The sequence below is a fragment of the Canis aureus genome, chromosome 10, assembly GCF_053574225.1.
Source record: "Canis aureus isolate CA01 chromosome 10, VMU_Caureus_v.1.0, whole genome shotgun sequence".
NCBI lineage: Eukaryota > Metazoa > Chordata > Mammalia > Carnivora > Canidae > Canis > Canis aureus.
This window is the reverse complement of record NC_135620.1, coordinates 8,619,897-8,645,327: the sequence shown is the minus strand read 5'-3', so window position 1 is coordinate 8,645,327 and position 25,431 is coordinate 8,619,897. Positions and strand designations below refer to the sequence as shown.

Sequence of the window (25,431 nt, the reverse complement as noted above, 5' to 3'; positions counted from 1 at the left end):
AATGTTTCCCTAAACTTCCTCAGCTGTCTGTGGGCCTGTACTTCCCTCTGAAACACTACCCTCTCTCTCTGTTGCTTCTTACTTGTAGATTCTTTAGATCCTCTCTTGAAGATCTTTCTTTCTCTCTCTCTCTTTCTTTTTTTTTTTTTTTAATGAGTTTGGCTTAAAGTTTTTTCAATTTTGCTTATCTTTTCAGAGAACCAGCTCTTATTTTCATTGATCTTTTCTATTTTTTTAAGTCACTGTTTCATTTATTTCTGCTCTGATCTTTATTACCTTCCTCCTACTCTTTGTGCTTTATTTTTCTTTCTCTGTATTTTTTTTTTTTTTTAGGTGTGGGGTTAGATGGTTTGAGATTTTTCTTGATTCTTGAATGAGGCCTCTAAAATTGCTAATAAATTCCCTCTTAGAACTGTATTTACTGCATCCCAAAGATTTGATCTGTTATTGATTCCTCTTTCACTTGTCCAAAGTTACTGTTAGATTTTTCTCTTTCATTTCTTTGTTAACACATTTGTTGTTTTAGTTTTGCTATGTGTTTCTGTTTTGTCCATTTTTTTTCTTGTAATTTCTGGTTTCATATCATAGAAAAGATACTTGATAGAATTTCAGTCTTCTTAAATTTATTGTGAATTGTTTTGTGGCCTAACATGTGATCTATCCTGGAGAACATTCCACGTGCACCTGAGAAGAAGGGGTATTTGGCTGTTCTTAGGTGGAATATTCCATTTATATCTGTTAGGTCTAGCCCCAGCAGACCAGCTAGAGCCCTCCTGGATCCTGCTCCTGTCTGTGCCAGCAAGGTGGAGGACAAAGGTGAACAGTGGTGCTCATCAGCACCTTTGATTCTGGAGAGTCTCTGCAGTTTCTCTACTGTTCGGCAGGTACTATAGGGTTAGAAAATGGATTTCCTTCATTTAGACTCTAGTTACCCTTTAAAGTGCTGTTTTCTGCTGTGTCCAAAAGTAGGTAAATCTGCTGTGGGTGCCTCAGTGATCTCCCTCCCTACTGTAGGTCTTGGCATTGGGTGGAGGTTTTAATCATTACCCTGGCTCTAGGTCTCCTACTCTCTGTTGTCCTTCTATCCTTTGTTATGCAGAAGTTTTTCAGTTGGCTGTTTTTTTTTTTTTCTTTTTCAAGAGGAATTCCTTTATTTGTAGGTCTATATATGATGTGTCAGCGGAAGGAGGTGAGTTTAGGGTCTTCCTACGCTGTTATCTTGGACTGTAAAACTGCTCTATTTGCTTTAGTGTTTCAGAAGCACTATCCATTTTTTTAATATTTTAATGATAGTTTGTCAGGTTATTTAAGTCCCTAGAATTCACTTCATATCTCAGAGTTCCAAATTCATTGCTCTACTATCTTTTAAATTAAATGTTGCCGTGGCTTAAATCTCCTCTTGAATTTTATTTCTGACTTTATACCTATGAGATTTTTCTCTGATGCCTTATTTATCATTATTGTCATCAGATTATCAAAGTCATCTAATATAATGATAAAAGTAGCCCAAATATTTAAACTCTTTTAATTTATTGGTGTTTGTTCTAAACAAAGAACTCTGTGAGGTATGAGCCATTATTACTGACTTTTTTATGTGTCTAAACAGGCACAGAGAGCACATTACCCTAGGTTATACACTAGATGTAATACGGATTTGAGCACAGGCAATATGTCTCCAGAGCCTCCAGTCTTAACCACTCTGCTGTGCTGACTTTCAAATCATACAAAAATTGATCAAATAACACCTAAATAGATGCTTAGTTTCTAAGCATTAAAATAATATATGTTGTTAGGGAGGAATAATTTTTCCTCTACCTTCTAACTTCCTTAGCTGGTGAAGTGGTATAAGACAGATTAACAGGAGGACAGGTTTAATTATGCATGTACAGGAATGCCATAAGATGAGACCCCACAGGCAGTCTGGCACTGAAGCTTCCATGCCATGCTGAGCTAAGGAGAAAGGTCTAGAGGTTTGACACTTCAAAGGGGAGGTATAAAAAAAGGGAGGGAGGGAGGTATAAAACTTACAGGAATATGGGAAGAACAATTATTTGATAGACAAATGTTAGCCATGCCATGCAGAGAGAATAGGACAGAGTGAAGAATTTTATCTCCAAGCCCTGCTGGGCTGAGCTTCCCCTCAAACCTCCACTCCATCATACACAGCCCATATTCTTCACAGATATCTTTGGTAATAGTTCTCTTCCTAGACCAGGCCCTCTATCTAAATTCTTTTAGGTGGTAAAGGGGGGCATAAAAGCTCTTTCTGAGTCTTTTGGACCTTGATTGACTTTAGCTTAAAGTAATCCACATTCTGGGGAGGCTCATTCTGAACCCCTGCAATATATAGAAAGTAAAAGCTTAAACTCCCCTTTTGCTTATCAGCCCCACTTCCCTCTATAGTGGCAAGTAATGTTAACACTTGAATATGTATCTGTAAATTTTTAGTTATCATATAAGCATACACTTGTATTTAGCATAAGTATTTTCTTTAATAAATTGGATTGTGGCATAATGTTATTTTACAATCTACAATATAAACTATATATATTGCCCATGAGCTTAGATATGCCTAATGCTTTTAAATATTTCAGAGTATTCCAAATGTCAGTAAACCATAACTTATTAACTATTTATTTCTTGATCGACATTCGGCTACTGAAACAAAGGCACACAGAAAATAATTATAATACTTATAATTATTTATTATTATATTATCTATTTATCTGTAATGGGCCTCTGGATAGACTTTGGGTTTGACTGGGGTCAAAGCTAGTTTGTTCTTAAGTTAAATTCATTCTGATGCTTGATATCTCCCCGATGCCCCACCTTGCCCTGCTTCATATGGTCAGTATATCCTCTGACATGCCAGTTAACAATGAAGAGTAGGCTATAAGAGAATTTGTCAATATTTTGTGTGGTAAAAAAGCCAGTCACTTTGTTCTTGCATTTTGGTGGCTGAAATTTTCCTGTGGGACATAGCCCACATCTAGATCATGATTAATATTTTGTGCTATTAAACATATTTCTAATGTCTATTTTAAAAATATTCTATTCAGTAAAACAGAACAGCTTAGGGATCTATACATAAATGTGCATTCCAGTTTTAGTAGAAAGTCTTTAAAGCAAATGTGTGAATCTCCCTGGGTGCATTGATGTGACTTAGAATTATTTTGTAGTTGAGGAATATGTTTGTTCTATTCAGTTGAAGGAATAGTAAGGTATGCTCTCTATGGTGCTGTTATGTACTCCTTTTTTGAGTCAGAGACATACCAGGCACACTAGGATAAGAAAAATGACATGCCCATGGATTGAGCAAACTTAATCTGCATGTGCTGTTTCCTAATTTCTTGTGTACCAAGATAAGAGAGATCATACTAGCCACTGTCAGGATTCTCAGTCCTCAGGATGGATGGCAGTAACTATCCTAAAAATACACATTTATGAGGCTCATTCATTAACTGTACTTAAGAGATATTCCATTTTATGAGCTTATGAATTGCCTTTGTCAGAAACTCTTTAGTTTAAGACTATTCTACCCTCTGAAGAGTTTAGCCTTGCAAGGAATTTGTCTAAATAGTGTTACTTGACCATTTGGGTCCTTCATTTGCAGAGTTAACCTCTTGGATATAGAGTAGACACTGACTATTTATTTCCTTCTTGATAGACCTTGAACAGGGGAACTTACATCCACATTGTGTTTTTTCTTTGCTGACCTACCTATCATTCTATCTTAGCTTTGTGCCAATCTGTTTTTTAGGGGAGATTTAATTCATGCTTGTCAAAGCCCTTTAATATCCTTAGCTGAAAGGTGTTCTAATAAATAGAATAATGTTAACATAATAATTTGAATGAGAATAAAGAGATAGGAAAAATGAATTCAGAGAATCTCTAGCTTATTTTAAAATGAAAATACTAAATCAGAGATGAAGATCCTGTATAAGCATGTCATTTGCATATAGAATTATATGGATTTGATCATGGGGCTTAACACAGCAAAGCCTGACAGTCTTTATCTGTAGACTTTCCATATTTACAAAAAGCCATAATACTGAGTTCTGTTTTTCCTATGGCAGTGAAACAGATGATTTAAATGAATCCTGAACCTGGCCCTTTCTGCTAATTTCAGAAATAGATAGCATGTCTTAAGTAATTCATTCAGAGAGCATTTTTCTTTAAACTGATGGCAGAGGGTTGGGAAGGAGGGCTGTCTCAAAATAAAATTGAACATTGCCTCAATATTTGCACCTACCATTCCAATAATAATAGGAAATCAAGTTTCCATAATCCAGCTTCTTCAGCTAGAATCAACAGGAGAGTTTTCTCTGTTGCATTAAAGATAATCACAAGTGAAAGAAAGATACAGACAGTAAGATTTTATTTTTAAAAAGCATTTCACAAAAAATTTTTATAATATGAGTATACAAACCAGTGATGTCTTCAAAATCAATTTAGATTACTTTTTTTTTTTAATTTACTTACTCATGAGAGACACAGAGACAGAGAGAGAGAGGCAGAGACACAGGCAGAGGGAGAAGCAGGCTCCACACAGGGAGCCCGATGTGGGACTCTATCCCTGGTCTCCAGGATCAAGCCCTGGGCTGAAGGCGGCGCTAAACCACTGAGCCACCGGGGCTGCCCTTAGATTGCATTTTGTACTGGTTTCTAATGTGCTACTGCCTTTGTCAGTTTATAACTTGAGTGTAAAGGTATATAGTAAAATACTGTAACTGACCAGATAATGAAAAATATACTTGTAGGCTTTCATGGTGGATTTTGGAATCTTTTTAAACCACAAAGGCTTACTACATACAGTTTAGGTTTGATTATCAATATTTTTTTTCCAGAGATAACTTAATCTAAGGGATACCACATAATATAGTTCAACTATTCTTTTTTTATATAGATTTATTTATTTATTTTGGAGAGAGAATGTGTTAGCCAGGGAAGGGGGAGGGGTGGTGAAGGGGAAGAGGGAGAGGGAAAGCAGACTCCCACAGAGCAAGGTACCCTACTTGGGGCTTGGTCTCATGACCCTAAAATCATGACCTGAGTTGAAACCAAGAGTCAGATGCTCAACCTACTGGGCCACCCAGATGCCCCTCAACTGTTCTTGGTCTGTGTTGTTATAAAAAGATAATAACCAGGTCACCTGGGTGGCTCAGTGGTTGAGCGTCTGCCTTTGACTCACAGGTCAGAATCCCAGGGTCTTGCAATCTAGTCCTACATCGGCCTCCCAGTGAGGAGCCTACTTCTCCCTCTGCCCATGTCTCTGCCTTTCTCTCTGTGTCTCTCATGAATGAATGAATGAATGAATGAATGAATGAATAAATAAATAAATAAATAAATAAATAAATAAAAACCTTTAAAAAAGAAAAAAGAGAAAATAACCATGGTTCTATTTCTGTATCATTGAAATGACAATTGCAAAATTGCCTGGGTTTTTTTTGTTTTTATTGCAGTATATATGCTATTCAAGGGAAAGTGATTATCTTGAACTTTTGTTGTTGATGTTTGCTTTCAATCCACTAGATTTCTGGTGTCTTTTTTTTATCCTTAATAAATAACCACTCTAAAGTATTTATCATACAGATATGACTGCAGAAATCTTAGGGGTTATCATGTTCCCTCCTTCAGGATTTTTGAGGCTCTCCAGAGAAAGATTACCTAGTGCCAATGTCCTTCTCATACACTATTTGAATCTAGTGAGATTGCCAAACCTCAGGTTTATTAGAATCTCATAAGTTTCATACTTTCAACCAGAAGTTTCCAGTTTCCCAAAGCAGAACAATCCCCAATCTTTTTTGAATAAAGCACTTCAGCTACTCCTCTTCTATGCCTCTGCATTATATAACAGGCTGTGCATTTTTCTCTGCATAACCAGAGGGTTCATAGAATGTTTTTTTGTTTTGTTTTGTTTTTTCTTATTTTCTGAAGAAGATATAAAGACTCAAACAATTAAAAATTTAATTCTCTGTCTTCAGTAAAAAGAAAAAATAATCGGCAGCATTAAAACAGCAGTCAGTAGACATCCCAAAATATATTAATAAACACAGGTTTATTAAAAATCTAATTTTTGGGATGCCTGGTGGATCTCCAAGGTGCTCAGTGGTTTGGCACCTGCCATTGACCTAGGGCATGATCCTGGAGACTGGGGATCAAGTCCCATATTGGGCTCCCTGCATGGAGCCTGCTGCTCCTTCTGCCTATGTCTCTGCGTCTCTCTCTCTCTCTCTCTCTCTCTCTCTGTGTCTCTCATGAATAAATAAATAGAATCTTTAAAAAAGCAAAAAGAATCTAATTTTGGTGTGCTACTACCTTTGCACATTCATGGAGCAAACAAATGGTTTTTACATTAGGTCGAGTGAATCCTCTAAAGGTTCCTCATTTGTCCTCTTTCTTACCTGTGTACCCCATGATCCTAATGCTGCTGTGGGGTACCAGCAAGTTGTACTGCCAGTAGCAGAGACTAAAGTTGGATGGGGAAGCAGAAGGTCAAACTCAAGTCAGATTTCACACCTGGGGTATATGTGTGGGTGCTATTTTAAGAACCCACAAACATAGCACACATCAAGCATGAGATGACATCTGTATATCTGTCAGAAAGAGACAATGACTCATAAAAAGCAAACAAGAACAGAGTAGGTATTCAGAAGAGTCCTGGGTCCTCACACAGAGAAGCTCTACCTCCCTGATCCCACCCTGCCTCAACACAGGTGAAAGATGTGTGTGAAAGAAAATCCTTTCATTTTCTCATTCTCTTTTGGCCCTTGAGGAGCTGCCCATTCAGTCTTCATGTGAGAGTGTTTAGGATGGAGGAGGGTTGGTGGATAAAAAAGGAAAGAAGTAAAGAGAAGGGTTTCTTAAAAAATATTTTAGAATACTTATTTGGGAGAAAGAGAGAAACCATGAGTAGGAGGAGGGGCAAAGGGAGAGGGAGAAATAGGCTCCCCACTGATCAGAGAACCCAATGTGGGACTCAGTCCCAGGACCCCAGAATCACGACCTGAGCCAAAGGCAGAGGCTTAACCCCCTGAGCTACCCAGGAGCCCCTAAGGAGAAGTTTCTTATTGTTAAATTGAAACCAAGGTTGTAACTTTAAGATGCACAGAATCGAGTCTCAGTAAACATGGATTGACATTATGAGTGGTCCAAGAATGAGAGCATGGAAAGCCCAAAATTTGCTTATTAAGGTCACTATCTTGTAGGAAAAGGGCTTGGCATAGCATAATAAGGACAGATGTTGGAAAAAAAAAGAAAAAAACTACCCCAGATTTTATTTCAAAAAGCAGATTTCATGAATACACTTGGTTACATAAGCAAAGAAGGTGATAGAGGAAAAACTGAAAAGAAGTACATTTATCATTATTTTTTTCTTTGTCCATCAGAAAGCTATAAAAACAATCTGGACAACTGAGAATTTTGGTTCTGGTTTAACAGCCTCTGAGGTTGTTATTTTCACTCTCCTGTCCAATGACTTTGTTTCTTTTATCTTGCATTTGAGAACCCTTTTTTCATTCTCTGGATTCTTAGGGAATCTGGTTTATGTTTTCATTTTGGATCTAGTTCCATTTAATTCAGCTTCAGATTTCTATTTAGTGTTTTTAACCAGCCATGAACATAGTACACTTACCAGAATCTTTATGATGTTTACTGTCCCCAGATAATGTGTGACATTGAGGAGTGAAGGGCCCTTCCCCAAGGAGTATAGTGGCTGTGTGAAGAGTTCTGCAGAAGTTCAGGCATTTGGACAGAGGGAGACGGGTCAGGGCTTGCACTCAGCACATCCGCCTTCTTAAGTCCAAAGTAAGGGCAGATTTAAGTAATGGTAATCCAGAGGATATGAGGAATATAGGGGGGAGGCCCGGGAGCTGTTAGCTGTTCTAAGTAAGAGTTTAAAGAGTTAAGCTGTAGCTATCAGAGCCTGAAGAGTCAGCTTGATCCAAAATGCAGAGATGCCACAAGGTTCTTCCAAGTACTGGCACTACGCAAATGATGGTCTGAGGTTAAATGGTGTAATCATTAAAATACCTGCAAGTCATTTCTAAATTAGAGTGATTTTAGTTGGAAAAGGTATGTGCAGTTGGGAACTGAGAGAGTAGTCAAGGCATTGCATACAAAGCTATTTTTTAATGAAAACTTTCAGTCTGAAAGGAAGGAATGTTTAGGTTTCAGAGAAGAATTGTGATCTTCTCAAGATCTATTCATTTTCATCGCATTATATTAATGCTTATTCTATAGGGTCTTGTGGTAGAGACTTCCTAGATGTTTAAATCCATTTCTCTCTTGGGCACATAACTCAACTATGTTTTCCAACATCCACTGAAGTTGGGGGAGGCTTTGTGACTCAGCCCTGTAATTGCTCTGCAAGAATAGCAGGAACAATGTGAAAGAGCAGTTATGACAGCTAGCATCTTAAATTTTAGTAATCTTGATTACAGTAATTGATAATTTTAAAATACATTTTTGATAAATGGAGGAAGAAAAACGAAATTTTCATGTATTACATTTTTATTGACTGTGTGAAATGGAGAATCAATTGACATTTTATGTCATCAAATGCCTTTTAAGCATTTCTGGAGAGGACCACGAGTGACTCCCAAATAGGCTCATAAAAAGATGAAGCAGCAAAAACATACCCTTCAAAATGGTTTCTTCACCAAGAGGGCTCCAATATCTGACAAGCTGCATAGTCAGTGAACTTTATTATTATTATTTTTTTTAGATTTTATCTTTATTCATGAGAGACACACAGAGAGGCAGAGACACAGGTGGAGGGAGAAGCAGGCTCCATGCAGGGAGCCCGATGTGGGACTCGATCCCGGGACTCCAGGATCACACCCTGGGCAGAAGGCAGGCGCTAACGTGCTGAGCCACCCAGGCATCCCTTCAAGGAACTTTCCTTATTGTCTCTTCACTGCTTTCCTGAGTAATTACAGTAACACTGGACTAAATTCCTGAGACTTGTCTTCCTCGCACAAGTAGAACTTTTCATATACAGACCAAGGTGTTTCAGTATTGAATATCTGTAGAAATTATTAAAAAAAAAAAAAAAAAAAAAAAAAGAGCGAGAGATACCATTAGTGAAGATGCATATAGAAAAGGGGTATGTTTGTTGCCTACACTCAACTAATAAGAACAGTTGATTCACGCCAAATCAGAATTAGCTCAAATGTTTTAACAAATCGGTTTTTTAGTAGCCTCTATCCTTTAAAGTTATTTTGGTCTCTGTTGGGCTCGCTGAGAGACTGGGGCATCCAAAATGGCGGGCAACTCAAATTAGGTCAAGATGGCTGATCTTCCCGCCAAAGGAGCCGTGACCGCCACGTCATCCAGTAAATCGAAACCTAGACGGGAAACCCCAAACTTTCCATCCGGGACTTTACAGCCAGGGACCACCCCCCACCCCCACCCCCACCCCCAGCCAATCACCCAGGGACACGGTGCTCCCTTGCCTAATTTGGCAAGGGCCCCACCCGGATCCAGACCTGGAACCAATGAGGCTTAACCCCCACCCCACCCCACCCCACCCCACCCCACCCCACCCCCGCACTCCCCAACCCCGGCGCGACTTCCCTGACTCTCCTCTGTCGAGTAGCGGAATCTCACCCGAGGATGCTAGCAATAAAGCTCATCCTACAGGTCATTTTGCCTTGGGGTCTCCTTCATTCCCCTAAAAAACTGTCCATTTGGTGCCGAAACCCGGGAGGAGATTAAGGCCTCGCTCCAGGAGGGGGCCTCTCTCCTCTCGCCACCAGGGCCTCAGCTGAAACCTGGGAGGGGATCGAGGCCCCACGCTGGTGGGGAGCCTCTCTCCTCTCATCACCAGGACCTGAACCCAGCGCCTGGAAACACCGGGTAAGTTCCCGGATTCCCTGCCTCCGTCCGGGTGGTCCTGCCTGAAGCCTCGGCCGCGCCAGGGCACCTCTGCCGGGCCACCGGGTGGCTCTCCGCAGGTCCCTGGGGATCAGGAGATGTCCTCATCCTCACGGTGACCTCTGTTTCTGTCCATGACCCTAAGCTGCAAACGGGGACGCCTGTTTTCAGTCTCTGGGCTACCCGGCGGGAATCACGGGAACTGCCCAATCCAAATTTGACCCCAAAACTCCGTTGTTTTTACTCCGTTGGGTAAAAACTGTTTTACTGGCCAATTTAAAAACCTCTGGGCCTTTCCCAGGACCTGAAAAGGTGCCATCTCATTCATTACTGTATGGTGGCCTGGCCCCAATATCGCCTAGGCGATCAATCTCAACGGCCCCGAAGGCACCTTTGATTACCAGATCCTTATGGATCTTGACGATCCCTGCAGATGCCAAGGCAAATGGTCTGAGGTTCCCTACGTCCAGACCTTTTGGACCCTACGTTCTCGCCCTTCACTATGCTCTCGCTGCTCTATGTCTCAGGTTCTCCTTGCCCGATCTCCTCCCCCCACCCTCCTGTCTACATCTCCCAAGGATCCTGACCCCTCTGCTCTCTCTTCCCTTTCTGAGCCTCCCAAAAACTTATCTAGCCCCCCAATGAGGGCCCCTCTCCTGCCGCCTCCTCCACCCTATCACGCTCCTGTGCCCCGGCCTCCTGTACCCCTCATTCCACAGGAAAACCCCGATCCATCCCCTATCGTGTTCACCCCTACCGCACCTGCAATCCCCCAACTGAAGGCTGTAGCGGAACCCACCCCTCAAGGGGACCCGCTTCCATCCCCTCCTATCTCCCCCTGCACCTGGTCTCATAACCCCTCTCTGGACTTAGTCTGTCCCCTACGGGAGGTCACAGGGGCAGAAGGGATTGTCGGGGTCCACGCACCTTTCTCCCTCCAAGACCTTTCCCAAATAGAGGAGCATCTGGGTTTCTTCTCCGCCAACCCAGACAACTTTATCAGAGTTCCAATACCTAGGTCAGGCCTACGACCTTACCTGGCACAACCTCCACGTTGTCCAAACCACCATCCTCACTACTGAAGAGAGGGAACGCATTCAGGCTTCTGCCTGAGAACATGCTGATCAGGTCCACCTCACTGACGCCGCCATGTGTGGGTGCTCAGGTGGTCCCAGCTGTAGAGCCCGGATGGGACCATCAGAATGGCCAAGCTGGCCGCCGGCGTTGCAACCGCATGGTCCAGTGCCTCATTGCCGGCATGCGGGCAGCCTCCAACAAGGCGGTCAATTATGACAAAATCAGAGAAATTATCCAGACCCCTGACGAGAACCCGGCCATGTTCCTCAGCCGGTTAACCGAGGCACTAACTCAGTACACTCACCTCTATCCGGCTTCACCGGCAGGGGCGACCGTCCTGGCGCCATCTTATCTCCCAATCGGCGCCAGACATTCGAAAGAAACTAAAAAAGGTCAAGGAGGGACCACAGATCCCCATCTCTGACCTAGTGAAAATGGCCTTTAAAGTCTTTAACTCCCAAGAGGAGGTGGTGAACTTAACGACAGGCCAGGCTCCAGCAAAAGGTTCAGTTGCAGACCCAGGCCCTGGTGGCAGCCCGGTGGCCGGCCGGCTCCGAGAGCCAACAAAAGGGAGGAACTAACCATACCCCTGCGGGGGCCTGCTTCAAATGCGGGGCCGAGGGACACTGGGCTCGTCAGTGTCCTAATTCAAAGGAGCCAACCCCACCCTGCCCTCAGTGCTGACTGATGGGACACTGGAAATCAGACTGCCCAAGCCTCGGGGGATCCTCGGCACCTCTACGCGGGGGAAACTCTGAGACGGTAAGTTCTGTCCTCTGGTTGCTTGGATTGGAGGATGAGTGACAGAGCCCAGACTCGGCCACCCCTCTCACCCAGGTCGAGCCCAGGGTCATACTCCAGGTAGCAGGTAAGTCCATCTTCTTTCTGCTGGACACGGGGGCTACCTACTCAGTTCTGCCATCCTACTCGGGACCAACCCGACCCTCACTGGTCACTGCCATGGGGATCGATGGGACCTCCTCTCCACCCAGGGTAACTCCTTCCCTTACGTGCAGCCTGGAGGGGTTTTCCTTCTCACACTCCTTCTTAGTCGCTCCCTCTTGTGTGTCCCTACTAGGAGGGGACATCCTCCACAAACTGCAAGCTACCATCTACCTCTCACCCTCTCCCTCAACACCACTGCTCAGGGATGGCAGCCATGCCTCAGAGCACTGGCAGCAGCTGCCTCTCTTACTAAGGAGACCCTTAAGCTCACCCTGGGAAGGTCTCTCAGTCTACTCTCCCCATCGACTCTCAGATCTGGTTAGTCACTGATCCCTGGCTCAACTCACCCCTTCACGCCTCCAGCTCTATCACCTACTATTTATTGAAAATCCTCTGGTCTCTCTCTCTCTCCTTCTCCTTGCCTAAACCCAGTGACCCTGATGCCAGTACCCTTGTCCACCCCTGAGCCCTCTCATTCCTGCCCACAACTCCTAGGAGAACTAGCCCCCTCCCTCCCAGGACTCTCTGATCAGCGCTGTCTAGTCCTGACCATGTCCTTTTTGTGGATGGGAGCTCCCTCCCCGCCCCCAGATGGCCGAAGGCACGCAGCTTACGTAGTGGTCACCTCAGATGCAGTGGGTAGATTGAGGCATATCTCACAGCCCGAGAGATGGTGGATATTGTGGCCACGGTCCTCATCGAACACATCATCCCAAGATTTGGACTGCCTCGAACCCTGCAGTTGGATAATGGACCTGCCTTCATTTCCAGCATGACTCACTAGGTTGCAGAAATTCTTAGTATCTCCTGTATAGCCGACCATTTCTCCTAACCCACAACCTTCCAGCCGCCCCTCTGCCCCTTCTTTCTTACTTAGCTAGCTCTTCTGGGAGCCCTCGTAAAAGCCCATGCTGATGTGACCATACCTGCTCCAGACGACCATGACTAGAGGGAGGTCCCCGTTCAAACCCTGTTCCCTGGAGCTCAGGTCCTCCTCAGCGACTTGTGGCCAGGATCCCTGCAGCCATGTTGGTCAGGACTGCATACGGTCATCCTCACCACCCCAACTGCAACAAAATAGCTGGGACATCGGCCCTGGGTACCTATCTCAGGACCACGACTGCTGGATCTGCTTCCCTTTCTCTACCATTTCCAGTATCATTGGTATCCCCATTCTGACAACGTGGCCCCTACCCAACACTACCATTACTAACCAGATGGTCCACGCAAGAGCCATAGGAAGACCCATACCTATTCTTAACCTTTCAACTGTGGACATCCTCACCATCAGCTCCTCCACCCCCACCTTCTCTCTCCCCTACTGCACCCCTCCTGGGGTATTTCTTTCATGCCCTGAGGGAATCTACTGATGCTTAACTGCCAATGACTCCCTAGACTGCATCTTCATCTTACTGTCTCCTTCCCCTACCATCTATTCCCACTCTCACCTCATGTCTATCTTATTCCCTACACATGGAAACAGATGGGCAGCCGTCATTTCCTTACTTATTGGGGCAGGCCTGACCACAGGTGTTGACACCAGAGCGGCAGGCCTTGGAACCTCAATAAACTTTTATTACAAGCTTTCTCTGGCACCTAATGATGACATGGAGTGGATCGCTGATTCCCTTTCCGCCCTGCAGACGCAGATCACCAGCCTTGCAGCTGTGACCCTATAGAACAGGTGGGCCTTCGACCTCCTAACAGCAGAAAAACGGGGCACTTGCCTCTACCTAAATGAAGAATGTTGCTATTATGTTAACCAGTCAGGCATAGTCACCTCCAGAATTCTCAAACTCAGAGACCGGATACAGTCCAGACGCCAGGATTCCCACCTATGGGGTCCAGACCCCCGCACTGGGGTAACTTGGCTCCTCCCCCTAGCGGGACCCCTGTGCTTAATCCTGTTCCTAATCTCGGTTGCTCCCTGCCTTGTTAGATATCTGCAGAACGCCTTTGAGAGATGACGCGAGTTTCAGTGAATCAACTCTTCCTACAGCCCTACTCTCGCCTGCCCACCTCCCACCACCCCTATGACGACGCCCAACCATCAGCAGGAAGTAGCCAGAATAGAGTCGAGGCCCCTCATACTATTACATAAAACAAAAGGTCGGAATGAATGTTGGTCAGGCTGAGAGACGGGGGCACCCAAAATGGCGGACATCCCAAGTTGGGTCAAGATGGCTGATCTTCCGCCAAAGCAGCCGTGACCACACATCATCTCCAGTAAATCGAAACCTAGATGCGAAACCAAAACTTCCCATCTGGGACTTTTTAGCCAGGGGCCACCCCGCATCGCAAGGGCCCCACCCGGATCCAGACCCTGGAACCAATAAGGCTTAAAAACCCCCGCACTCCCCAAACCGGGCGACTTCCTTGACTCCTCTCCCGAGTTGCAGCACCTCACCGGAGGGTGCTGGTAATAAAGCTCCTCCTACGGATCATTTTGCCTTGGGGTCTCCGTCATTCGCCTAACAAACCTTACAGTCTCTGTGTGGACATGTCCACAAGAGGTTATCCTAAAATAACCTGAAGAGATCACAAAGTTTGGACAGTTGAATTCGATACACCTTGGATTTAAAAAAATTTAAAGCAAATAAATATGATTTTTTAGACTGATTTAGGTAGCCTGCCATTGGAAGAAAAAAAAAAGAGCATTGATAAATCAGCTTTATGGCCATCGAAGAGCTTCATCCATAGCTGAAAGGGGTCTCTTGTTTGGGGGATGCAGTAGGAGTGGGCAGAAAAGAGGTAAGAAAAATTTTTCCGTCCCTTAGGCATTTTTATAACCCAAGCCATTCTTTAGCAGTGTTAACTGAATCCTACTCATTATAGTAGATGAAGCTAAACACCTTTTTTGGGGGAGGTAAGATGAAATCTCAAGTTCTGGATTCTAGGACACGAATCAAATTCGTCTACACACTCAAGGTCAACATCCTGTGTCACCTTGCACACTTAGGCGTTTAGCCTGAAGTCACCCTGGTGCCTGTGTTTTCTGTTGTCAGTGTTTAGACTGGATTTGGCTTACTTCCACTTACTCTGAGTGTTGAACAGACTTGTGATTGCCTTCAATCAGAATAAATAAGGAGATTACTGTGGCACAACAAATAAATTATGGGCTAAGTCTTGTCATAATAATAGTTTTCATTTTTATAACAGATTGGCTTGGGAGATCTTGAAGAATTTGCAAATATGGTTTCCTCTGTTTTGCTGATAGGAAAACAGTCTCTGGCTCTATTTTAGGATTACAAATCTCAGGGACTCCAGCCTAAAACAGAGAACACACATTTTAGAAATTTGGACTCGGTTCATTAGAGCAGGATAATAAAAACATGACCAGGATCTGCATCCTTCTGCCATTTGGAGGAGGTGGATTTGCTGATTCTGCTAAAGAAATACTTGGCGAAGAATTTATTGTTTCCTGCTTTGAGACTTCGGAAGGATTTAGAAACGCAGGATGTGAATCCTAAAAAATAATAGCAGAGGGTCATATGCTAACTACCATCTCCAAGGATTATCTGGAAACAAATTTGCCACTTTGAATAGACACTTTTATTTACGGAGTACAATCTATAAATAGGCTCTGCTTGGTTAAATATTCTAATACAATTAGCAAAGTAATGTAATTGGCTGGCCTTAATACACATCAGCTCTATGGGCAGCATCGCTAAAGTTAATAGTCATGCTGGAGTTGGGACCAAGAGGCTGCAAACGAAGCCAGATGTACACACAGAGGGACCATAGACCCATCAGGGGTTCCTGGGGGAAATATTCATTAGACTGTGCATCTGGTAAAATTCTTCAGAAATCACCTCCTGAGTAATCCTTTGGTAGATGTGTTTTAAAAGAGTCTCCCCCCCACCTCTACCCATTCCAAAAGCAAACATACATACGATGGTCTTAAATTGATACATTATCACTAAATGAATTGATCAGACGAAATGAAAGCCTCCTAAAAGGTAGTGATGCCGAGGAATGGAAACCTCCCTCTCTCTTGTTGTTAGAGAAGTAAAAATGTAGAGATAGTGGTGGATTCAAGATGGTCTTCATTCTTTGATACTATTTTCCATCAATACTTCAGGTATTTCTTTAACCTCTATGGCACCGCTATTTTATAGTCTTTCTCCCATTTCTGTGATTCTTCCTGCTTAAGCCTCTCTTTCTTAATATCAGGTCCTATTCTCTTTTTAGATGATCTCCTTCATGTCTATTGCAGAACTTGCTCTTTGGGCCAGACCTCTCCGTTGAGTTCCAAACCTTTGTATCCAAGCACCTAGTGAATAGCAACACCTTTCCCATATTGAAACTGTCCTTTTCCCCTTGTCCACTTGTGACCAACCTGTCCCACTCCACGTATTTTGCAATCTTAGTAAGTGACCACATCGCCCAGCATCCAAGAAAAACCAGCATTTCAGTTTCTTCTCTCTTCGTCACATCTTCCAAGTTAAATCAGCCACCAGAGGTTACTTTTGTAAGTTCATGAAACTCACCCTTGTCTGTTCACTTCTTTCCAATTGCTCTCCTCTATCACTAGTGCAGGTGGTCATCACCTGACTCCTCTCCTCTGTCCCTCTGCTCCTATACCGAGAAGTCCATTTTCTACGTGCCAGTGGAAATAATCTTCCAAATGCAAAACTGAACATGCCATTCTTCTATGTGCAAAGTCTTCAATGACGCCTCTGCCCTGTTTGGACATAGGGTCTTTTATTTACATTTTCTGCTTCCCAGAGCTCTTTCCCCCTTTCAGTGGCTATGAACTTCACATAGGTGTCACTCAGATTCCTCTTCTAAACCATCATGGGAAAACGCCAGCTCACACTTAAAGTTGCTGTGATAAATGGCAGAGGGCTTGATCACCTTTCTTCATAGACTCTTTTTTTGTGACACACTGGGTCAGCCCCAAGCTGCACCACATTTAAAATGAGCCCAAAATCATTTGAACCTTGACAAAACATCTCTTCAGAGTCCTGCTTGCTCACTTTACAGTGCCATTTATTTTGATTAAATACCCCTTTTGAACTCACAACCTTTTGTTATTTTCTATGAGACAGCTCCTGACTATTTTTTGCTGAATGATAGCAGCATGTGTCACATTAAATTTTTCTTTGCCTTGTTGCTCTTTCCACACTAAACCCAGCCTGTTCCTGGGGTTTACCTGTCTGTTGACATACTAGGACAAACTGGGACCCTGCGAGTATCTGAATCCATTCTCCTTGTCTTCATTAACATTATGCAGGAATGTGTGGATTCTTACTTGGAGTGAGAATCACCAAGTGGTAACTATTTTTGGGGTGTCATCTGATCTTGAAAAGGCAGATCTCTATGTTTATTTTTTCCTAGATTGGTATAGTTCCAGTTCAGAATGTGAGGTGGCAAGCTAAAATATATCTTCAAGACTGATTTTTTGTTTACTCTTGAAACTCAGGGTCTTAAATCAATGTTTTTAAACAATTCTAGTTACACTCCAGTGCAAAGCCCAAGGAAAAGCTCAAAACAACTCAGCATACACTTACTGATTTACAAATTGAGTAGCTGATCTTATAAACAATGCATAGAGCTAAGTCTGACTCAAATATCTCTAAGTTTTCACTTTGGCTTTTCATAGCTACATATAGTAATATTTTGCTAGTTCGAAAACTAAAAAGAAAGTGTTTCAGAAGTTACCCCTTCTCACTATTGGAAGTATTAAAAAAATTAAAATGTTACAGTTTCCTTATACATTGAGAATAAGGTCTGTTAAATTTCTGTAGTGCTCTCCTTTAGTGCTCTCCTTCAGTACATAATAAATAGCTGTTGAATGAATGGAGAAATGTATATAAATGAGAATAATTCTACTTCCTCATGTCTTAAAATAGCACCTAAACATATTAATAAAGCATAGTGTCTATTACATAAATAATCATTTCATCAGATGCAACAATTTCTCTGTTATTAGGCATCCACATAATTCCTTGCTATAAATAAGTGCAAATATGATATACGTTGGGTGTATATGTTTTCTGCATTTTCTTATATTTTCCTTAAACGAATACATATTTCTTTGAAAAAAGGTTTTGATGAATATGATCAAATTGCTTTTCAGAAAGATTGTGTTTAATTCATACTTCTAGTAAAACTGGCTGAGAATATCTGTTGCAACAATACTTTTGTTACACTAAATACTGTTATTTCAAAGTGTGAGTTTTATGGTAAAGTTATTTTATATTATTTGGATTTAAATTTCATTTTTATTAGTATGGTTTAGCAGTTTTCATTTAGCAGCACTTCAACTTTTATGTGTTTTCTATGTGAATCTATTTTTTTTTTAATTTTTATTTACTTATGATAGTCTCAGAGAGAGAGAGAGAGAGAGAGAGAGAGAGGCAGAGACACAGGCAGAGGGAGAAGCAGGCTCCATGCACCGGGAGCCCGATGTGGGATTGGATCCCGGGTCTCCAGGATCCCGCCCTGGGCCAAAGGCAGGCGCCAAACCGCTGCGCCACCCAGGGATCCCCTATGTGAATCTATTGACAAGATTTTTTTTCCCAAATATTTATTAAACACCAAGTACCATTAAGAGTTTTTTTACATTTATTGATTTACTTGATCCTCCTAACACCCCTGTAAATGATAGGATACTCCTGTAATCCCCCATTTTACAGATTAAGGAAATACCTAGCTGGGATGATTTCTGATGTTGTCTAATAATTTTTGTCTTATTACTTTTTATAAACTATTCACATATTAAAAACATTCACCAAGTAGACATATTTGTGGCAAATGGTCCTATGTTATACAAATTATTTGTCAGATCTATCATTAAATTTTATCTTATAAATTCAGTCCTTGTACTGTTCATCTCATTTATATATTATCCCTGTATTTTATGCTTTTGTTTGTTTATTTGCTTCTTTTGTTTATTTATAACTCCTGTTGATTTGGAAATAATGTGTTGTGTGATGTGAGAATCTCCTTTCATTTTCCCTCCCAAACCAATAAAATTTCTACCAATTTGTAGTATCTCTATGAAGTATACTGAGTATATGTACCTAGATATACATGTATGTGTACACATACACAAGTCTTTTTTCAAATATTATTTTATTTAACCTTTTCATCACATTGTACTTCTAAGTCATACTCTTTTCCTTTTTTTTTTTTAGTTTTAGAAAAAACATTTTATGGGATCCCTGGGTGGTTCGGCAGTTAAGCACCTGCCTTCAGCCCGGGGCATGATCCTGGAGTCCCAGGATCGAGTCCCACATCAGGCTCCCTGCATGGAGCCTGCTTCTCCCTCTGCCTGTTTCTCTGCTTCTATCTCTCATGAATAAATAAATAAAATCTTAAAAAAAAAAAAAAAAAAACCTTACATGAGATGACAGATAATCCCTTGTTATTTTTCCTTTGAAAAGTTTCAGTCTGTTTCACATATTACAAAACAAAAAAACAAATCCTATTGGATTTTGATAAAATTTAACACCTACATTAAAACAAACTAGACTCTATTTTTGTTTTACTTCGATTTAATTTATACTTAAATTTTATGGTATGAAATTAGCTTCCAGGAATGGAGAAACAGAAATATAAACCTGTTGATGAGGGAAATAAAAGGTTCTAGTGTTGAGGTCTTGATTTCTGACTTTTACTTAGGAACCAGCTGATTTCAGAGGGTTGAGTCTAGTGAATTGAAAGAACTAGAGGAACATCCAGGCAGTGCTGAATTTCTCAGTCAATGCTTTGCAGTTCTGCACATAAATTCTGTACAAAGGTGAAGGAATATCCTATCCCCTGTCAGCTGACAGATTTTCTTTTTTCTCAGTCAGTAGCATAGGGCTGAGCCAGTGGTTCAGTTTGTCAACCTCACCAGGTTCATTAAATTGTCATGTTTTTCATTGTCTTCTTAGATTTTAAGAAAGTAGAAGCTCTGTTGAAAATGAATGTCTTCCTTGCTTCTGTTAGATTGATGACATATTTTTAAGCAATGCCCAGAACCATGTCCCACTAAACTCTGTGGGTATTTCCATTTAGGGGAAATGTATGCATTATTTCAGTAAAAGTAAAAAGTTTATTTTGTATGCTTTTAACTCTTAGCTGTTCATGTTGGAAGTGGATATAAAATATTTCCCTAAAATGAGTCTGGGCAAGACCCTTAGTCTCCATATTCATTCTCAGGAAAACAGTAAAGGAACAGCTAGAAGATGATGTTTTCCTCAGTGGTTCTTTTTTTCTTTTTAAAGATTTTATTTATTCATGAGAGACAGAGACAGAGAGAGAGAGAGAGGCAGAGAGAGAAGCAGGCTCCATGCAGGGAGCCTGATGTGGGACTCGATCCCAGGACCCCAGGATCACACCCTGGGCCAAAGGCAAGCACTAAACCGCTGAGCCACCCAGAGATCCCTGGTTCTTTTTTTAAAAATTTTAATTTAATTTAATTTAATTTAATTAATTAATTAATTTATTTATTTAGAATCCCTGGTTCTTAAACATACTATATGTACAAAGTGTGTTATATGTTATGTGTGCAAAGTGTGTTATATGTGCAAAGTGTATCTCATAGGAGTTTCACTAAGCCTTTAGATGAATCTATCATCTCCATCCTCAGTTCAGTAAGAAAATCCATTTTTTCTCCTATTTCTCATCCATTATATAGTTTCCAGATATATTATGTTTTCTTATATAATAGCATAAACCTATATCTAATATTTGACATGTTTATTCTGCTTGAAACTTCTCTAGTTGGTATTACTTATAAGTAATTTTGAAATAAAATGGCAATGTAGGATCTTTATCTTTTATTTACATGATTTATCCTTTAATTGGTTAGAGCTCCTCTATGCTTCCATTATGACTTAGATGAGCCAACTCAACATTAATTTTACGGGCAGCATCTAAGCATATATAACAATGCATGGAGCCATGCAAGTTTCAAATGGCAAATATGTTGATAAAGGTAGTATTCTTGAAAATTCCAAGTGGTAGATTCTATTCAGTGTTTTTGTCAGATACTGTGCTTTAGCTATTATCTAAGTAATTCAGTTTTTAAAATGTCTTTCAGTGTAATTTCAAAGGATTTATTTGGTTGGTGTCTATCTAAAAGTTGTTCTGTATTGTACTATTACTCTAACGGCTCAAAGAGTATTTCTCGGTGACAGTGTTTAAATGTTATACACTCCTATCACTCAGTTAAGATTGATCCTATGTAATGTTTTTCATGAAAAAATAATGAAAAATGTTTCATTCACTATTTGTCAGACTTGTGTTAGGTATTGTGCCAGGTTTTCCATATGACATCACTTTTATCTACTTCATTTATTGTAACTTCTGAAAACATAGATGTGATTATAGATAAACTGAAACTCATGAAGTTAGGTCGTTACTTGAAGGTCACATAGGTCCTAAATGCTAGAGCCAACATTGGAACATACACATGTCTGAATCTTTTATTATGCCTATCACAATATATAAACTGTTGGTTTCTTCTTAGGCTCCCTCAATAGTTTATAGTTTATATATATATATATATATATATATATATAGTGTATATATATATATACTATATTATAGTTTATATAGTATATATATAAACATATTTATACTTATAAATATATGTATATAACTATATATAGTATATATAACATATATATGTGTGTGTGTGTGTATATATATATATATATACACATATATATATGTTACTAAATCACTCTTTAAGTAATTTGGTTAAAACTGTGTGAAGCCAGAAGACTCCACCTATATTTTTACCCACTATATTTCACTTAGTTTTTTTTTTTTTTTTTGCATTTTCTAACATATCTAATAAAAGCATAGACACCATAATGCAATGGGAGTTCTGTATGTTGACTTTGAGCAGTTTCTCAAAACACCCTCCAGTTCACAACACCACTTTATTCTCTCCCAGTGATAGAGACTAAACTTGATAGAATGCCCGCAGACCAAGCCACCTTTTGGTGTTGACCATGTGATATTGTTTTTGTAAAATTAGGTTGTTCTGGTCTGAGACTACTGATAAAACCTTTGGTCACAAAACTATTAGAAGAGAATTTGAGGGATCCCTGGGTGGCGCAGCGGTTTGGTGCCTGCCTTTGGCCCAGGGCGCGATCCTGGAGTCCCGGGATCGAATCCCACGTCGGGCTCCCGGTGCATGGAGCCTGCTTCTCCCTCTGCCTGTGTCTCTGCCTCTCTCTCTCTCTATGACTATCATAAATAAATAAAAATTAAAAAAAAAAAGAGAGAATTTGAGCTCATGCCATCTGTTATTGGAGTGGTTGGTGTTTTTAATACTATTAACATACCCCAAAAGAAATTAAACTCCTGCAGTGAGTTATGATTATTTGAGATGTCACTAGTTAGGGAATACATATTTTAAATGGTTTACTGTTTTTGTTTGTTTTACAAATTACAGTTGATATTATTTATTCTTCCTTTCATTTGATAAACTTTCTTGAATGACAGAGGAGATATAGGTGAAATGCAAGAAAGATATCTACTGTGAATATAGATACCATGTGTGGTTTTTTGTATATGTAGATGTAGATGTTTGGTAGTAGTCATCAAAGTTACAGTAGTCTGAATTTATTGTGCTCTTGGAGAGCAGAGATAATGACTTTAGGCTTGGTAAGTCACATATGCATGTTCAAAATTAAAGTTAGCCACAAAATGATATAATACAGAACTTCTAAACCAGTAGAGGGGAAAAAGATAATAAAGTCCAATCAATAGAATAGAAAACAGAAAATTAGAGAAGAGAATAAAAAAACAAGCAGAGTAAAAGGAAACCACACAAAAGTTGGTAGAAATAAATCAAAATATATTAGTAATCAATATCATCCATCATGACTGCTAGCATAGGAAACAAGTTGAAAATTGCTGTTATAGATGATACTCTGCGACCAAGGTCTTGGTAGAAATCCTGAAATACTGGGAACCCACAAAATCATTCTGATCACAGTGTAATGGCTAATCAAGTGTTTGACCTCAGAGAACTCTAGGTAAAATTTCACATATGTTGAGCATTGGTAAGATTTCCATATTACCTACGCTAAAATGACTTGCACCTCAGTTTAATGAGTTTTTCCAAATCATTTCCTCTTGCAGTACTCTGTTATTTTCCTACTATAATTTGTAACTATACAGGACAATTTTCTATATTAGTTTAATAGCTATCTTTATAACTAGTCAGTATCTCTGCCAAAGCAGAGACTACTTCTCTTTTGTTCTCTAGTATTTTCACAGTGTCTGGCATATCACCTGACACAAATGGAACATTGATACATACTTACTGAATGAGTAAAAAAATGCCATTAACTTGTTGAGATCATTTTTACCCTACAAGATAAAGACAAGCAAGCCATCCATTTACATAGTCATAGTTACATGCCTGAAGAATGCCATTATTTATTTTTTTAATTTTTTTTTTATTTATGAGAGAATGAGAGCATGAGAGCATGAGCAGGGGGAAAGCCAGAGGGGGAGAGAGAAGCAGACTCTCCCTTAGCAGGGAGCCCCACTCAGGGCTCAATCCTGGGGCTCGATCCCAGGATCCTGGGATCATGATTGAGGTGAAAGCAGACACTTAACCAACGGAGCCACCCATGCAACCTGGGAGGATGCCATTGCAAAAGACATATAGCTCTTTGTAACTGAAGTATAGATGTTCTGAAAATATATGTGGACAATTATGATTAGGGATTTTTAGCAGATTTATAGTCATTCTGGTTTTTCAAGTATAATGTGAGGCATTTTAAAACATTATGTTAATTCATTTTAGATTTATTGTTAAAGAATAATATACAATTTTCTATTAGTTTCAGGTGTATGCATTGATTTGACGATTCTATACATTGCTCAGTGTTCACTATGATACAATATTCCATTTGTGTGTGTGTGTGTGTGTGTGTATATATATACATCTTTATCCATTCATCTGTTGGTGGACACTTGGGTTGCTTCCATATCTTGGCTATTATAAATAATGCTGCAATAAACAGGCTGCATATATCTTTTAGAATTAGAGTTTTTGTTTTCTTTCAGTGAATACCCACTAGTGGAATTACTGGATGATATGCTCTCTCTATTTTTAATTTTTGATGAACTGTCATACTATTTTTCACAGTAGCTGCACCAGTTTACATTCCCACCATCTGTGCACAAAGGTTCCTTTCTCTCTGCATCCTCACCAACACTTGTTATTTCTTATCTTTTTGATACTAGCCATGCTGACTGGTGTGAGGTGGTATCTCATTGTGGTTGATTTGCATTTCACTAATGATTAGTGATGTGAGCATCTTTTCATGTATCTGTAGAATATCTGTCATTTAAAACTACATCTTGTATCATTCAACGGTGGCAGTGTTGTTGATTTTCTGTCTGGATGATCTGTCCATTCATTCAAATATAGGTGTTAAATTCCTCTACTGTTATTGTATTACTGCCAATTTCTCTTTAAAAGTATTTTCGTGCTCCCATGTTGGGTGCATAAATATTTATAGCTGTTATATCCTCTTGTTGAATTGATCCCTTTATGTAACGCCCTTCTTTGTCTCTTATTACCACCTTTATTTTAAAGTCAATTTTGTCTGATGTAGGTCTTGCTAGCCCAGCTTTTATTTCTTTCTGTTTCCATGGAATATCTTTTTCTATCCCTGTATCTTTAGTATATGTGTTTTTGGTCTGAAGTGAGTCTCTCACAGGCGGCATACATATGGCTCTTCCCCCCCGCCGCACCCCCCCCCCCCCCCCCCGCCATCCATTCTGTCATCTTATGCGTTTAGATTGCAGCATTTATTGATAGGTCTGTACTTCCTACCATTTTGTGAGTTACATTCTGGTTGTTTTTATAGTTCTCTGTTGCTTCTTCTTCTCTTGCTCTCTTTCCTTGTGATTTAATGACTTTCTTTAGAGTTACACCTGAATTCCTTTCTATTCTTTGTGTTTATATTATTGGTTTGTAGTTCCTGTGAGGTTCACGTACAGCACCCTATGTATATAGCAGTCTGAATAAAGTCGATGGTTGCTTAAGTTGGAACACATTTTTTTTTTTTTTGAGAGAGAGAGAAAGAGTAAGAGTGGGGTAGGGAAGGACAGAAAGAGAGGGAGAGAGAGAATCTTAAGCAGTTGCCAAAGCCCAGCAAGGGGCTCCATGTCATGATCCGAGCCAAAATCAAGAGTTAGACGCTTAACTGACTGAATCACCCAAGTGCCCCAAGTATGAACACATTCTAAAAGCACTACATTTTTACTTTTCCTTCTACATTTTTTGTAGATGATGTCATATTATACATCTCTTTGTGTCTTCCCTAACTAATTATTGTAGATATAATTGATTTTACTACTTCAGTCTTTTAATCCTTCTACCTGCTTTATAATTGATTGACTTTTAGAATATGTTTGCTTTTGCCAGTGAAATCTTTCTAATTTTCTTAAGTCTAGTTATGGCCTTTTCTGCTAAAATGTGCCTTTAATATTCCTTGTATCACTGGTTTACTGGTAATGAACTCCTTTAGCTAGAGTTTTTCTGGAACATTCTTTCTCTCCAAT

General features: G+C 40.4%; 2 long non-coding RNA genes across 3 annotated transcripts in view; one reads left to right on the top strand and one right to left on the bottom strand.

Annotated features, from left to right (window-relative positions):
* The window catches only part of LOC144321944 (uncharacterized), a 429,293-nt gene that overhangs the window by 305,851 nt on the left and 98,011 nt on the right, over positions 1-25,431 (top strand). The gene's annotated exons all lie outside the window — the stretch shown is intronic.
* LOC144321942 (uncharacterized) lies at positions 8,689-14,181 on the bottom strand. Of its 2 annotated transcripts, none has more exons than XR_013387484.1 (4): positions 13,679-14,181; positions 12,825-12,965; positions 10,914-12,634; positions 8,689-9,026 (listed from the first exon to the last, which is right to left on the bottom strand). It is a non-coding gene; the product is annotated as an uncharacterized LOC144321942 (long non-coding RNA). The 2 variants fall into 2 exon arrangements; XR_013387485.1 differs by having other exon boundaries at positions 11,258-12,634.